Source organism: Heloderma suspectum, chromosome 4 (assembly GCF_057233095.1).
Source record: "Heloderma suspectum isolate Gila_16-S chromosome 4, 16-S_ref, whole genome shotgun sequence".
NCBI lineage: Eukaryota > Metazoa > Chordata > Lepidosauria > Squamata > Helodermatidae > Heloderma > Heloderma suspectum.
The window spans coordinates 8,468,194-8,483,418 of NC_139461.1; positions in this window are offsets into that span (position 1 = coordinate 8,468,194).

Below are 15,225 nucleotides of genomic sequence, written 5' to 3' on the forward strand. Positions count from 1 at the left end.
GTAAGTCCTGTCCTGGGGGGGCGGGGGGGGCGGACCGTTTCTCCACCAATTTCGGGGGGCCGAATGCACTGGCATTCGGCCTCCCCGAGATTCGTGGAGAAATTCTCTGACATCCCTACCCTTGCCCTTCATGGCTTATTAAATCAAACAAGGAGGGGATGTCCGGCTGGGTCCAGGAGGTTGTAAATTCCTCCTTGAGAGAGGGAGTGGTGCCTGCCGCTTTAAAAGAGGCAGTATTAGACCACTCCTGAAAAAGCCTAAACTGGACCCAGAGGATGTTAACAATTATAGGCCAGTGGCCAACATCCCCTTCCTGGGCAAGGTGCTTGAGCGGGTGGTTGTAGGATAGCTCCAGGCACTGTTGAATGAAATTGATTATCTAGATCCATTTCAATCGGGCTTCAGGCCTGGTTTTGGAACGGAAACTGCCTTGATCACCCTGTGGGATGACCTCTGCCGGGAGAGGGACAGGGGGAGTGTGACCCTGTTGATTCTCCTGGACCTCTCAGTGGCTTTCGATACCATCGACCATGGTATCCTTCTGGATAGGTTGTCTGGGTTGGGAGTTGGAGGCACTGCACTACAGTGGTTCCGCTCCTACTTGGATGGCCGATTCCAGAAGGTGGTGCTGGGGGATTACTGCTCTGTGCCATAGCAATTGTGCCATGGGGTTCCACAGGGCTCTATTTTATCCCCCATGCTGTTTAACATCTACATGAAACCGCTGGGGGAGGTAATCCGGAGGTGTGGGCTGAGGTGCCATCAATATGCAGATGACACCCAGCTCTACCTCTCTTTTTCATCAAAACCAGGTGAGGCAGTGGCTGTTCTGAATCAGTGCCTGGGCATGGTAATGGACTGGATGAGGGCCAATAAACTGAAACTCAATCCAGACAAGACGGAGGTACTGTTAGTGGGTGGTTCGTCTGCCCGCCTAGGTGATATTCAACCTGTTCTGGAGGGGGTTGCACTCCCCCTAAAGGATCAGGTTCATAGTTTGGGGGTGCTCTTGGATCCAGAACTGTCACTTGAGGCACAGGTGAACTCAGTGGCACGGAGCACTTTTTATCAGCTTAGGCTGGTATACCAACTACGCCCTTATCTGGACAGAGATAGCCTAGCTACAGTTATCCATGCTCTGATAACTTCTCGTCTGGATTACTGCAATGCGTTATATGTGGGGCTGCCTTTGAAAATGGTCTGGAAACTTCAGCTGGTCCAAAATAGGGCAGCAAGATTGTTAACAGGGACTGGCCTGCGAGCTCATATTACGCCAGTACTTTTCCAGCTGCACTGGCTGCCAGTCCATTTCCGGGCCCAATTCAAAGTGCTGGTGTTAACATTCAAAGCACTTAACGGCTTGGGGCCGGGTTACCTGAAGGATCGCCTCCTCCCATATGTGCCTGCCCGGACCTTAAGATCATCGTCAGTGGCCCTTCTCCGTGAGCCCCTGCCAAAGGAAGTGAGGCGGGTGGCTACTAGGAGGAGGGCTTTTTCTGCTGTGGCACCCCGGCTCTGGAATGAGCTCCCTAGTGAGATTCGCGTGGCACCTACTTTGTATTCCTTTTGGCGTCAGGTGAAGACCTTTTTATTCTCCCAGGCATTTTAGTATTTTAGCTTTCTGAACTTTTATCTTTGCTGTTTTAAATCTGTATTTTAAACTCCTGCACTGCTGCTAGGTTTTATTGTGGTTGCATTGTTATATTGTGGCTTTATGTTCTATATATTTTAAATTTTTTATTGTGTACTGTTTGGTTTTAATTTTTGTGAACCGCCCAGAGAGCTTCGGCTATTGGGCGGTATAGAAATGAAATAAATACATACATACATACATACATACATAAAAAACTCCCACCCATCTTGGACTCCTTTTCTCATCAGAGTCGCTTGGCATGGGACCTTACTTATCATTGTTCTGAGTTTATTAAAACTGGCTTTCCTAAATTCCAGGGTATGTGTTTGGCTACACTCAGCTTTTGATTCCTTTAGAACCAAGAACTTGAGTATGTCATGGCCACTTTCCCGCAGAGTTCCCGTAACTGCTACTTTATCCACCAAGTCATCTCTGTTGGTTAGGATCAAGTCAAGGATAACCAATCCTCTAGTTCCTTCCTCTACTTTCTGTAGGAGGAAGTTATCCACCACACAAGTCAGGAATTTCCTGGAGGGGCCATGTTTTGCAATTTGTCTCCCAACAAACATCAGGGAAATTGAAGTCCCCCATTACTACTACATCATGCTTCCTTGAAACATTGGCTATTTGCTTTTCCAAAGTTTCATCCTCGTCTTCTCCTTGATTGGGTGGTCGGTAGTAGACTCCGACCACCAGGTTCGTTTTATTCTTTGCTCCATTTATTTTGATCCAGATGCTCTCGATGGGGCTACCAAGCTCATCCTCCTCTATTTCTGTGCAGATATATGTATTTTTAACATATAGTGGGACTCCACCTCCCTTTCTGTTCCTTCTGTTCTTTTTGAACAAGTTATATCCTTCAATTGCTGTATTCCAGTCATGGGAGTCATCCCACCAAGTTTCAGTTATACTTGTCAAGTTGTATTTTCCCTCCTGCATTAAGAGTTCAATTTTGTTCCGTTTGTTTCCCATACTCTGGGCATTAGTATATAGACATTGAAGACCATGTGCTTTATAATCTGGGTTTCTTCCTACAGTTTTTTTGAAGACAATTATTGGGTGCTATTAAAGCTGTTCTCTCCGTTGTGGTGCATAAGCCTTCATCCATTGTTACCCCCAACTTTACATCTCCCTTCCCCATAGGATTCAGTTTAAAGCCCCCCTGATGAAGTTCTTCATGCTGTGGCCAAACACATTCTTCCCAGCCCTTGTGAGGTGCAACCCATCCCTTGCCAGCAGTCCATCTTCCAGGAAGTACAGCCCGTGGTCCCTGAATCCAAATCTCTCACATCATCACGACCTTCGTAGCCAGTCATTCACCTGGAGTATTTTTCTTTCCCTTTCTATCCCTCTTCTAACTATTGGAAGGAGGAATAAGAAAACTATCTGGGCCCCAAAGTTCTTTAGTTTCCTACCCAAAGCTTCACTTGCTCTCTGAGCCTGAATGTTGCCCAGAAGCTTCTTCCTTGCCCATTCCTACATAACACTTTTTAAAAAACAAACAGCATAAGGTGGGGCAGGTTGAATTTCCTGACTAATTTCTCAGCAGAAGGTTTCTGCCTAAAAGGAGAGTCAGTTTGGGGTAGTGGAGCAAGTGCTGGACTTAGACCAGGGAGGAGCTATGGCTCACTGGTAGAAGCAAATGCTTTGCATGCATAGGGATGTATGAATTGTGCTCATACCATTCCGCTTGACTTCCGCAGTTGGCGTCCTCTGTCCCGTCCCGCTGTCCGCAAACCCCCGAAATACTGTTTTTTTTCCCCCGCCTCGAAAGTTACGTAAATAAAATTGCAGCAAATGTTGAAAAATCCTCCGTGCCCAACAGCCGCCCGTCCCATTCCGCCATTCTGCGAAAGACTATTCGTCGCAAATATTTACGTGGTTTCCGTCGGCCGGAATTGACCCTATGTAACTTCCGCCGCACTCTCCCTTGTTGTGATTGCTTACGTATTTCCTCCCTAGGGGGGAATCCCCCCATAGCTTCCGCCGCACTCTTGCCATTGTTGGGATTGCCTTGGCCAGAACTTTCCTACTATTTTCGTAATTATTTACGTATTTTTTCGTTGCTGCCCGAAATGTTTCCCGCCCTCTGTGCGCTCCCCCACTGTCTTGTTTTCTCAGACAGGGACAGGGACTGTGATTTTATTAATTTCTGTGTATTTGTGCTTGATGATCCTCGCGTTTACTGGTCTTGTTAACCTAACCACCTCACAAATAAAAAAAAAACGGGGCTGCAGCTCCGCTTCCGCAAAATCTGTCATCAACTTCCTGAATGTCGTCTCCATTTGTGCTTGCGTCTGCGTGGTGATTTGTGGGTGGAGTTCTGTTGTGTGGTGGTGGTGGTGTGTTAGTGGTGGTGCTTAGTGGATTTCCTTGTATCAGTGTTGTTTGTGCATTGTGGTGGTTTTGTCCGGTTTGGTCTGTGTGTGTGTAGTTAAGTGGTGGTTGTGCGTGGCTGTCTTGGTGTGTGTGTGTTTGTGTGCAGTAGTAGTGTGGCTGCTCTAAAATGGCTGCACCAGTGCGTGGCAGGAGGTGGGACCATGAGGAGACCAAGGCCCTCCTCATCAACATTAAGAGCAGCGAGGCGGTGGCAGTGCTGCTTGGCAGCTGCTCCTGCCGCAATGAACTTTATTGGGCCCGGATAAAGAGGAGGATGGAGCGAGCGGGCCACCATCGCACAATTGGACAATTGAGGTCCAAATGGAAGGCACTAAAGCAGTCCTTCATCAGAGAGGGGATTGCTGCTGCCGAGAGGAGGGCACCGCTGTCCAACCCCCCCGCCTACTACTGGTGCATCCACAGAGTGTGGGTCAAAGCAGGCCAGCCCCCATTTTCTCAGAGGTATATGCCTGGTAAGTTATAGTTATCCCATCCCATCATCAAGCTTAACTAAATATGAAGACAAGGATGTGTACCGAAAATGAAGCTATCTCTTTGTGGTCTCATGTGGAAACAAACAAATCCTGACATTTAGCCTGCAATCCTATGCTTGTTGAACTTGGACAGAAAAAAGTCCCATCATCTTCCGGCCACTTTGGCTGGTTGAAGGGATGCTGGGAACTGCTGCATTGCTTTTTCCTGTACAACCACATGCATAGGATTATGCGGGCCTGGCTACAACTCATATTACACACTGACACGCTGTCCATTTCCAGGGAAATGCTGCTGCTGCCGGTCTCTGCACAGTGCACACAGGGGGACTGGCACCAGCCCAGCAGCAACAGGACCAGCCTCTCGATGTGTGCATGTCATCCTCCTTCATGTAGTGATTGCTGAATTTTAGCACCCCACCCACCCCACCTTTCTACCAAGACATTGGCAGTCAAGTCAACTCATGAGCAAGTGTTGATCTGAGAGCTTGGAGATCTGGGTATAGTCCACTCAGCCATGGAAGCTTGCTGGGTGACTTTGGCCCAGTCAGAAAGCCCCAGCCTACCTCAGTGTTGTTGTTGTGAGCGTTAAATGGAGAGGAAGAGGCTAATGTGAGCTGCCTTGGGTTCCTTGTGCTAGGAAAAAAGGTGGCATTTATGCAATGCATCAATAGAATAAATAAATACCATGGCATTGCAAATGTAGAAATGGGGTGACTAGAAGTGCAATCCTGTGCATGTTTACAGAAGTCCAACAGTCCCCATCACACCAAAACTGTCAGTACTGTATAATCTGCCTCCCTAATTATCCCCTCATCATTAGACCTTGTGGTGGGAGGACAGAATCAGTGGTTCTTATGGTAGTGGGGATGGTGACAGACAGATCAATCAATGACTGTGGTTTTGTTCACTCACCACATATCTAAATGCATTCATTCTGTTACTATGACATCTCACAGCTGCGCATCGTGCCTTGCTGGCGGAGGAGGCACTGAGGGCCACGGAGAGGGAGAGGACAAAGGAGGAGGAGGAGGAAGAGGAAGAAGAGGAGGAGGAAGAGGAGGAGGAGGACATCGAAGAGCCAGCAGCAAGAGGAGCAGCATCTGTGGAGGAAGGCCACCCTTCTTCCACAGATGAAGCCCCTCCTCTTGTGCTCCTGATGCGTCTGATGAGAGACGTCCAGAGGCTCAGCAGGACCTGTAAGTAGTACTACAGAATGGCACCTGACCTGAGCTAACAACTCTGCCTGCAAGATGCATATTACCATTGTGCTTTATTCTTCTCTTTCTACACATGGGTGATGACCTTCAAAGAATACGAACTGAGGCCTGCAGCCAGCCAGTGCCCAGCCCAACGTTACAACTGTTTCTGTGTTTTGTTTTGATCTGTTCTGTTTGTATATAAAGTTCTTTCTAAAAAAAAAAGGTAACAATTCCTTGGTTCAAGTCCACAGATATAATTTTTTAAATCTAGATCATTGTACACAGTGATCTCTGTGTTTGCTTACTGTTAACGGCAACAAGAATGCTTTCCCAGCCAAACAAGCCCAGCTGCTGTAAGCTTCCCTCTTAGGGAGATGGTCAGTCAGCATCCCTGATGTTAAGAATGAATGCATTCAAGACGAGGCTGGACAGCCACCTGTCAGGGATGCTCTGACTTGGATTCCTGCATTGAGCAGGGGGCTGGACTCGATGGCCTTGTAGGCCCCTTCCAACCCTATGATTCTATGATTCTATGAAGTATGCTTTGTTTTACGTGGAGGTGCATATCACATACATGTAAACTGGACGCACACCAAAGGGATCTTTTCACACAGAACTCTCGGTGCTTAGGAAAACCCAAAAGCTGAGGGAGTCCAGAGAGAGACCACAACAAGGTCTTTGAAAGCAATTCCTTGATTTATGAAAGAATTTAAAATGAATTAAAAGCACACATCAAGAGAATTAGAACTATACATAAATTTGTGGAATCAGAATCATACTAACATTCAGAGGGGTAAAGATACACATATATAGTCGATAGCGAAGTACACTGGGATGCATAGAAAACGCTCTGTGTGTGTAGTAGGGATGTATGCTGTTGCATAGTCCGCCACACACAGTCGGGCAGCGCAACTGGACTCTGCATGTGAGTTATTATAAAGCTCTGCCACATATCGCCAGTGCTTTGGGCTCTGCCCAGGCCAGACAGGGACTGCTTGTTTGGACAAAGTTCTGAGGGACACCTCAGTGTGACCACACTCACAATTATATCATTCTGCCTCATTGTCCCTCAGAACTCTGGCTCACATTAGCAGCAGTATCATCATCCCAGGGGTCCTCCTCATCACTTGAGGACTGCTCTACTCTGCTGACAGCTGGTGGTGGTGGAGGGAGGTGCTCCTTGGGAATCCATCCCCTGTTGGAGCGTATGAAGGCAAGGGTGGAGACATGTTCTGGTGTGAGTCTGCTTCGGCGGGTGGTGACAATGTTGCCAGTGGTGGAGAAAAGCCTTTCAGAAGACACACTCGAGGGAGAGCAAGATAGATGCCAAATGGCGATTTTGGTCAGATTTGGCCAAACGCCATGTTTTGTCTCCCAGTATAGGAGAGGATCACTCTCTGGGCTGCTCTGCGTTCCCGAGAAACTCTCTCTGGCATAAGCTTCCAGTTCCTGGATAGCCACATCATAAGCTGATCCTTTCCTGGCTGCTTTGGCACATTCCCCCTGCCTGCTCCCACGTACACCGAGCTCCACTGCCATTGAGGAGTACAAGTAGAACTTTCGACAAGATGCCCCTGTGTCTGTATGTTGTGTTGGTGGCGCAGCTGCTGTGCCGTCATCATCGCCCCTCCTGCTGGTGATGGTGCTACTGCTGCAGATATTATCTTCAGGGGAGGTAGTAGTCCTACTAGCCTCACTCTTCCCCAGCTCCTTCTCATCCAACACATCTCTCTGGCAGCACTCCATGACTTTCTCTGTCAAATAGGTTTTTACACTTTGGAGGTCAGGGTTCTGGTTTGGCAGCACCGCCCTTGTTGTGCTATCCCGGAACCGTGGTTCAAGGAATTCAGCAGCAATGTATTTCATGTTCCCCCTCATTGAAGTGATGTGTTTGTTGGTGCCCAGCTCCTGCAGAAGGAATTCAGCAAGCCTAACTGCAGGATTGGGGACTTGACTGCCTACAGCACTGGTGCGCTCACAAAGCTCAGCATGGCATTTTCTCAGGACCCCCTCTATAATCTTCAGCACAGGTAGAATTTGGCCCAGTGTGGCATAGTCTGCACTCAGTAGCGTTGTGCATTCATAGAATATGTTTAAAATGTCCACCAGGTCTTGGATCCAGAGCCACTGATGTGGTGTGACAAAAAAATTGGGGTGGTGTTGTTTCTCAGTAATGTAGTCGTTTATAGCTGATCTCTGCTCACAGAGTCTCTGAAGCATATGCAATGTGCTGTTCCAGCGTGTGCACACATCCAAAATGAATTTGTGTTCTGGAAGGCCACGGCTATGTTGGATGGCACCGATTGCCTCCATTGCAGAGCAGGACTGCCTGAAGTGGGTGCAAATGGATCGGGCCACCTTAAGTAGCTTGCGTATTTTAGGAGATGCATTGCTCAATCCGGAACGCACCACAAGGTTCAAACAGCGCGCAATGCACTGAACGTGGTTTAGCCATGCGATGCGGGCTGCTTTTAGGTAGTTGGAGGCATTGTCTGTTTGCTACACAGCCCATTGTTAGATTTAAGGGGGCCAACCAGGACTGAACAACACCACTGATGCTACTGCTGATGTCTTCTGCTGTGTGTGTCCCTGAGAGCATTGTGAGGGCCAATGTCGCTGTTCTCGAAGTCAGTCGGCTGCTCGCACTGATGGATACCCATTGCGCAGTGACACACAGATAAGACTTTGTTTGGTTACTTGTCCATGTGTCACTTGTTAAACGTACACTTCCTCCAACTGCACATTTCAAATCCTGTTGGAGTACCCTTCTGATTTCAGAAGCCAGGGCTGGAATGGCTATGCCACTAATGTAGTGACGAGAGGGGGCATCCCACCGAGGGCACAATCTCTTCATGAAGCGCACAAAGTCTTCATCTTCCACCAGGGAGAAGGGACGCATACGTTTTGCAATGAGCACTGTCAGGTCCTGATTCAACCTTCATGCCTGGACGCTGTCAGAGGGGAATTTCTGTGTCAGCGTGAGGCATTTCTCCATTGACGCCTGCCTCTTAGCGAAGCTGCCTTCTGTGCCCTTCTCACCCGGACCACTTTGCGTGAGGTCTTTGGAAGATGAGGCAAAGAAGGTGGTACTGTTCTTTTTGGATGGTTGTGGCTTCCCATTGCTATCTTTGGGCACATGAAGCGCATGATGCACCTCCATGTGTCGCCTCATGGCAGGTGTGCCCACTTGTCCACAGCCCCCTTCTTTTCCTAGCCGCACACGGCTTCGACAAATATCGCACATCACGACATAGCGGTCGTTCTCTGCATATTTGAAGAAGCGCCACACATAGGAGCTCACCCTGCCACCACCATTTCTTCTTTGGGGAATGGGAGTATCGGTTCCAGATGAGGTGGCATCGGGAGCTGCACGTTTCTGCTCATCTGTGGACGGTGTTGTTGTTGGTGTTGTTGATGGCGCTGACCAGTGCTTAGCAGGGGATGTTTGTTCCTGAGGTTTGGGATTGCTCCCAAAGAACCCAGAAGGCTGGAAGTGGAAAACAGAGTCAGAGCCAGTCTCAGCAGGGACATCATTGATATAGAAGGGCTCCTCATCATCTTCGCTATCCGGATCACCGATGACACTAAGTCCTCCGGCCTTTTTTTCAAAATCACATGAGCTGCCGCCCACGAGGTGATTATCAGCAGGCAGCTGTGGACCTGGTTCACCTGTCCCACTTCCGCTGTCTGATGCAGGGAGGACGGTTGTGGGCATCTCTGTAAAGATTCAAAATAGATAGAAGCAGAGTTTCATGAGAAATGCGACTTTTACACATGAGGAATAGCCAAGAGAATAAAACTGTGTAGTTGTAGAAATCTATGAAACATAGCCTGGAATTGCGATCAATCAACATGACACAAGGTGCAGATGTAAGCTACTACTGCACTAGCTAGCACTGTGAAAACACATGACACAAGGTGCAAAAAATATGTACAGTACAGACTTTGAAACTCAATGAGAGTTATCTAAACGTGTCCTCACTGGTGAAAGTCTGAAAAGCATGGGGGAGGAGATATCTGGCTCCCTTGCAAGGTCCACTCCTTTGCATCAGCTCTATTATACCACTGTGTGGGACTCAGCACCTACAGGGCTGGCCCAAAGCGTTTTGCTTCCTGACCTGAGGCAAAGGATAAAATGGCACCCCTCCATCCTACATAGAGCGATAGGAGTCTTTCCCAGCTCTTCCTGGAGGTGCCAAGGACTGAACCTGGGTGTCTGGAGCATACAGCTGGAGCAGGAAGCTCAAATTATTGTTGTTGTTGTTGCTGTTATTATTATTTCTATACTGCCCCATAGCTGAAGCTCTCTGGGAGGGGCTGGACAGCCATCTGCCAGGGATGCTCTGACTTGGATTCCTGCATTGAGCAGGGGGTTGGACTCGATGGCCTTGTAGGCCCCTTCCAACCCTACTATTCTATGATTCTGTGAGGTTTACAAAGATTAAAACATGAAAAATACAATATGCAAAGTTTTAAAACATAAAACACACACAAACAGACAGTATGCACAGAGACAGCATATATCTAAAAACAACTTTGAGCAATCAGCCAAACCATAAGACAAATCCAGGATTGATTAAAACTCATCATGTGCTGCCAAAATGCCTGGGAAAAGAGACAAGTATTGACCTGGTGCTGAACAGATAACAATGTTGGTGCCAGGCTGGCCTCGTCAGGGAGCTCATTCCACTGAGATGGCCCCCAATGAGAGCTGTTATCACAGAAAGGTCTGGAGAAAGATTGTGGCCTTATATATTTTTTTTTAATTTATTTGATTTCATTTCTATACTGCCCAATAGCCGAAGCTCCCTGGGCAGTTCACAAAAATTAAAACCACAGGGTGCGGCGTAAAACAACATAAAATATAAAAGCTTAAAACAATAGTATAACAAAACAACCAGAATAAAACCTAGCAGCAATGCAGATATTTAAAATACAGATTTAAAACACCAGAGCTAAAAGATTAAGAAACTAAAATGCTAAAATATTGGGAGAATAAAAAAGGTCTTCACCTGGCACTGGAAGGAGAACATAGCTGCCAGGCGAACCGCTCTAGGGAGCACATTCCACACCCAGGGGGCCACAGCAGAAAAGGCCCTCCTCCTGGTAGCCACTTGCCTCACTTCCTTTGGTGGGGCTCCTGGAGAAGGACCCCTGAGGATGATCTTAGTGTCTGGGCAGGAGCACATGGGAGGAGGTGATCCTTCAGATAACCTGAAGGATACTGGCTACTCCTGGTTCAGCAGCTGGGTCTTCTGCCTCCTGAGTAGACCCTGGGCAAAAGCATTTTCCGGCAGCCAGGCAGGCACTCCCATGATGACTCTGAGCCTTGTTCGAGACATAGCCCTTGCTTTCCCTGTCCATGGCATGCTTCCCACCTTCCCGGGGACACTAGGTACTTACTTTAGCTTGAGTGTGTCCTCCACAAAATCACTGCCTTCCGCATACAGCCCTTCAGCTACTCCTCCAAGGGTTTGGTGAATGTCATGGCTACTCTCACCTCCTTGTCCACTTTTGCCTGTCCCAGCACCTGCCCAGAGCAAAGTCTCAGTTGAGCAGAACAACCCTGACCGCTCCTCTAGGCTGCTCTAGCCCTGGACTAGGAAGAGAGGCCCAGGAAGCAGGTCAGGGCTGGAGGGAAGTGAGTAAGGGCCAACCCTCCAAGGCCCTTCCAAGACAAGGGGGTTACCTGGGAGACCCAAGCAGACACAGCTCTGGGGATGGATGGGTGCCCCCTTCCCGGGTTCTCCAGGTGCCTGCCCAGCCCCTGTCCTTGCTTGCATGTCACTGGACCCACGCCTGAGCCCCAACGCCCACTCGCAGAGCTGCCCAAGCTTACCTGGGCCCCATCTGCCTCTGCCACCATCACCATGGTTTGAAAAAACTTGGCGATCGCAATACTGTACCCATAGACTTATATGCAAAATGGTGCCGTTAATCTTTTGTATATGGGCGATTCATGGCGCCATGTTACATATATGTCTATGTGCACATTTTTTGCACAAGTTGCGAAAACTGGGTAAGTTGTGGGTTGCTCAGCGACCATGGGAGGGGGCCAAGTTGGGGCAGGTGCTCAGAGGGAGGAAAGAGTTCACCACCCTTTGGGAAGGCTGATTTCCTTGGTGCTCCAGAGTCAGTGTCCCTAGCTCATTCCTCTCTAGGATGAAAGGAAGGAGAGGAGGTGTGTTTTGGACTCCAGCTCAGAAAGCTGAAAGCAGCAAGAGCAAACTGGGCGAGTTTCATTTGAGAAATCTATGATCGGAGACTATAGAGGGGGAATCGAACAGCAGTAAGTGTGTTGTACCTCAAGATCTGCAAGCCCCTCAAGCCACTTCGCTCGCAGGCCCTTAAACACATATACCCTGATCATGAACATGCTACTGTGGAAGTTAAACCCCATGGGAACCGCAGAAGGTTTTTTCTCCTGGGGGAACGAATCTTAGGATCAAGATAGTGGACAGAAGCCTGAAAGCCTCATTTTAAAGAAACTGCCTTGATGGTGCCCTGTGTAGTGGATTTTTCAGCATGCAACTAGCATGCAACTCCTATTTCATCGGTGTGTGTTTTAATCACATGCCAGGTGTTGGTTAGCTGAGCAATGCCAGGATGTCTGTGTCATCACCAGCAACTGCCCTGTGAATAGCCACTGTTAATCATGCCACACTGTCCCTGGTTATACTTGCTGCAGTTTGCTCCCCTCCCCCTCCGTGTTTACAACTCTCCCCCTGCTCAATCGGTCACCCATCCAACTACTGACCGGGGCTGACCCCGCTTAGCGTCCCAGATCAGACAAGCGCGTGCAGGAAAACAGCAGGAAAACATAGGGATGGCGGAGAATTCTGCCACGGATATCAGTGAGGCCGAATGCACTGGCATTCAGCCCCCCGAAACCCATGGCAGAATGGCCTCCCACCCCCCGCCACCCCAAGGAATCCCCCAGGGATGAATCTTACCTGGAGCGTCTGCGGCAGCGGCTGCGGCTGGTCTCTCGGCCGGCTGCTGCAGCCGCAAATGGCGGCCATCGTAGCGGCCGCCATTTGTGTCCTTCCTAGGGATGGCAGAAAATTTCTCCCTGAATCTCCGGGAGGCCGAATGCCAACGCATTCGGCCCCCCAGAATTGGTGGTGAAATTCTCCGCCCCCCCACCCCCCCCGGGATGGGACTTACCTTTGGCGAATGTCCCTCCTGGCGGCAGGTCCCGGCGGCGTTTCGGTGGCGTTTCGTCAGAGGCGGGGGCGGCAGCCGGTCTTCCCACTGGCTTCCGCCGCCGCCATTACAAAATCAAGTAAAAAAACAACAACACAACCCCGTGATAGGCTACGTAACGATTAACGTAGCCTATCATGGCTAGATTTCCAAAGTCAGCCGTGATAGGCTACGTAAATCATTACGTAGCCTATCACGGCTGACTTTGGAAATCTAGCCATGATAGGCTACGTTAATCGTTACGTAGCCTATCACGGGGTTTTGTTTTGTTTTCCACTTTTTCTTTCACAGCCGGGGAGACGGGGCGCTTCTCCCCGGCCTGAATTTCAGCCAGGCGAGGCGGGGCGCCTCCCCCCTGGACTGAATTTCGGGGGGAGAAGCGAAGCACCTCCCCCCCACCGCGAAGAAAGCTGCGGGACAAGGTAAGTCCCTTTCGTACATCCCTAGTCCTTCCAGGCTGCCATGATAGGCTATGTAAGTATTTACGTAGCCTATCACGGCAAATAGTAGGGGCGCAAATGGCGGCTGGTACGCCGTTTGTGCCATTTGCAGCCACAGCAGCCCAGCCATGGCCGGAACTCTGGCTGTGGCTGGCCCTGGCCAGCAGCTCTGTGGACCTGCCATGGAGCAGAGCCAGCCGGGGAGGATTCCGGGTGGAGGGACGGAGCACCTCCCCCCCACCATGGATGCCCCAGCACGGAACCAGGTAGGTGTTTCATACATCCCTAGGAAAACAGCACAGCGCTCGAATGTGAAACGAGCTCACACATTCGATGAAGTACTGCAACGGGGAAAATGGGTGAGTGTGAATAAACACATTTTAATGTGAGAGCGTTTAACCTGATGGGACACCGAATTCATTGTGATGGCGGGTGCAATGTAGATCAGCCCTGAGATGTCAAAGGGAGATGGAGCTGTGTGTCTTTACCATACTGACAGCACTGTGCTCCAAATTTCCTATGACCTCTCCCACTGGCTTCACATAGATGTTAAACAGCACTGGGGAGAAGATGGTACCTGTGGAACTCCATAGCTCAATTGCCAGGGGACTGAGGAATAGTCATCCAGGGTTACTCTCTGCAACTGATGGTGCAAGTACGACTGGAACTACTGTAACACAGCGCCTCCAGTACCCAACCTACTGAACCGATCCAAGAGGATATCATGATCGATGGTATCAAAAGCAGTAAACTATCAAGTAGAATTAACAGGGTTGGACTCCCTCTTTTGCTCTTCTGATAAAGGTCATCCATCAGGGTGACCAAGACTGATTCAGTTCCTTATCTTAATAATAATAAGTAATTTCATTTCTATACTGCCCCATAGCTGAAGCTATCTGGGTGGTTTACAGAGATTAAAACTTTAAAATATGATATACAAAGTTTAAAAGCCATTTACATAAAACACACAGACAATATACACAAAGACAACATATAGCTAACATTGAACAGTCAGTCATAACTAAAGACAGGTACAGGACTGATTAAAACTCATCATGTGCTGCCAAATGCCTGCGAGAAGAGGAAGATGTTGGCAACAAGCAGGCCTTGGAGAGATTGTTCCACAGGTGGGGGGCCACCACTGAGAAGGCCCTCTCTGTCATTGCCACCTTCCACATGTCCCTCAGAGGAGACACTTGCGGGAGGACCTTAGATGCTGAACATAGAGTACAGGTCAGTTCATTTCAGGAGAGGCGCTCCATCAGATATTGTGATCCCAAGGCACCTTAAAGACAAAATAAGATAGTCCTCTCCATTGGATGCATGACGTGTTCTCCAGAGTTGCCAGGGGGAGACGTGTTCTCCAGAGTCCCCCAGAGTTTAGGTATGATCTTCGAAGTTTCGACGTTGTGAAGCTTCACAACTTCGAATTTTCGAAGATCATGCCTGAATTAGAAAAAAAAAAAACATTGCGGAGAAGCCACGATTCTGCAAGGATAACGCTTTTTTTTTTTTTTTAAACAGGAGCGGGGGATAGGAGGGGGTAAAACTTAATCTCATTTGAAGGGATAGAATAACCCGCTGCTCAGTGCAGGAAGCCTGATTCCCAGGCGGTCGCCCATCCAACTACTGACCAGGGCCGACCCCACTTAGCTTCTGAGATCAGACAAGCTCGCGCACATCCAGCCCTTTGCTTGTTGCTGAGGAAATGGGGGCTGCTGAGGAAGCTATGCGATCAGTAGCTGGAAGAAGACATGGGGCCGTCGAGAGCTGTGATTGGACAGGAGGGAAATACAAACACTGTCATATATGGACAGGCGAGGGAGGGGACTATGACCGGATACGGTAGCGAAGGTGGAAAATCAGAGCACATT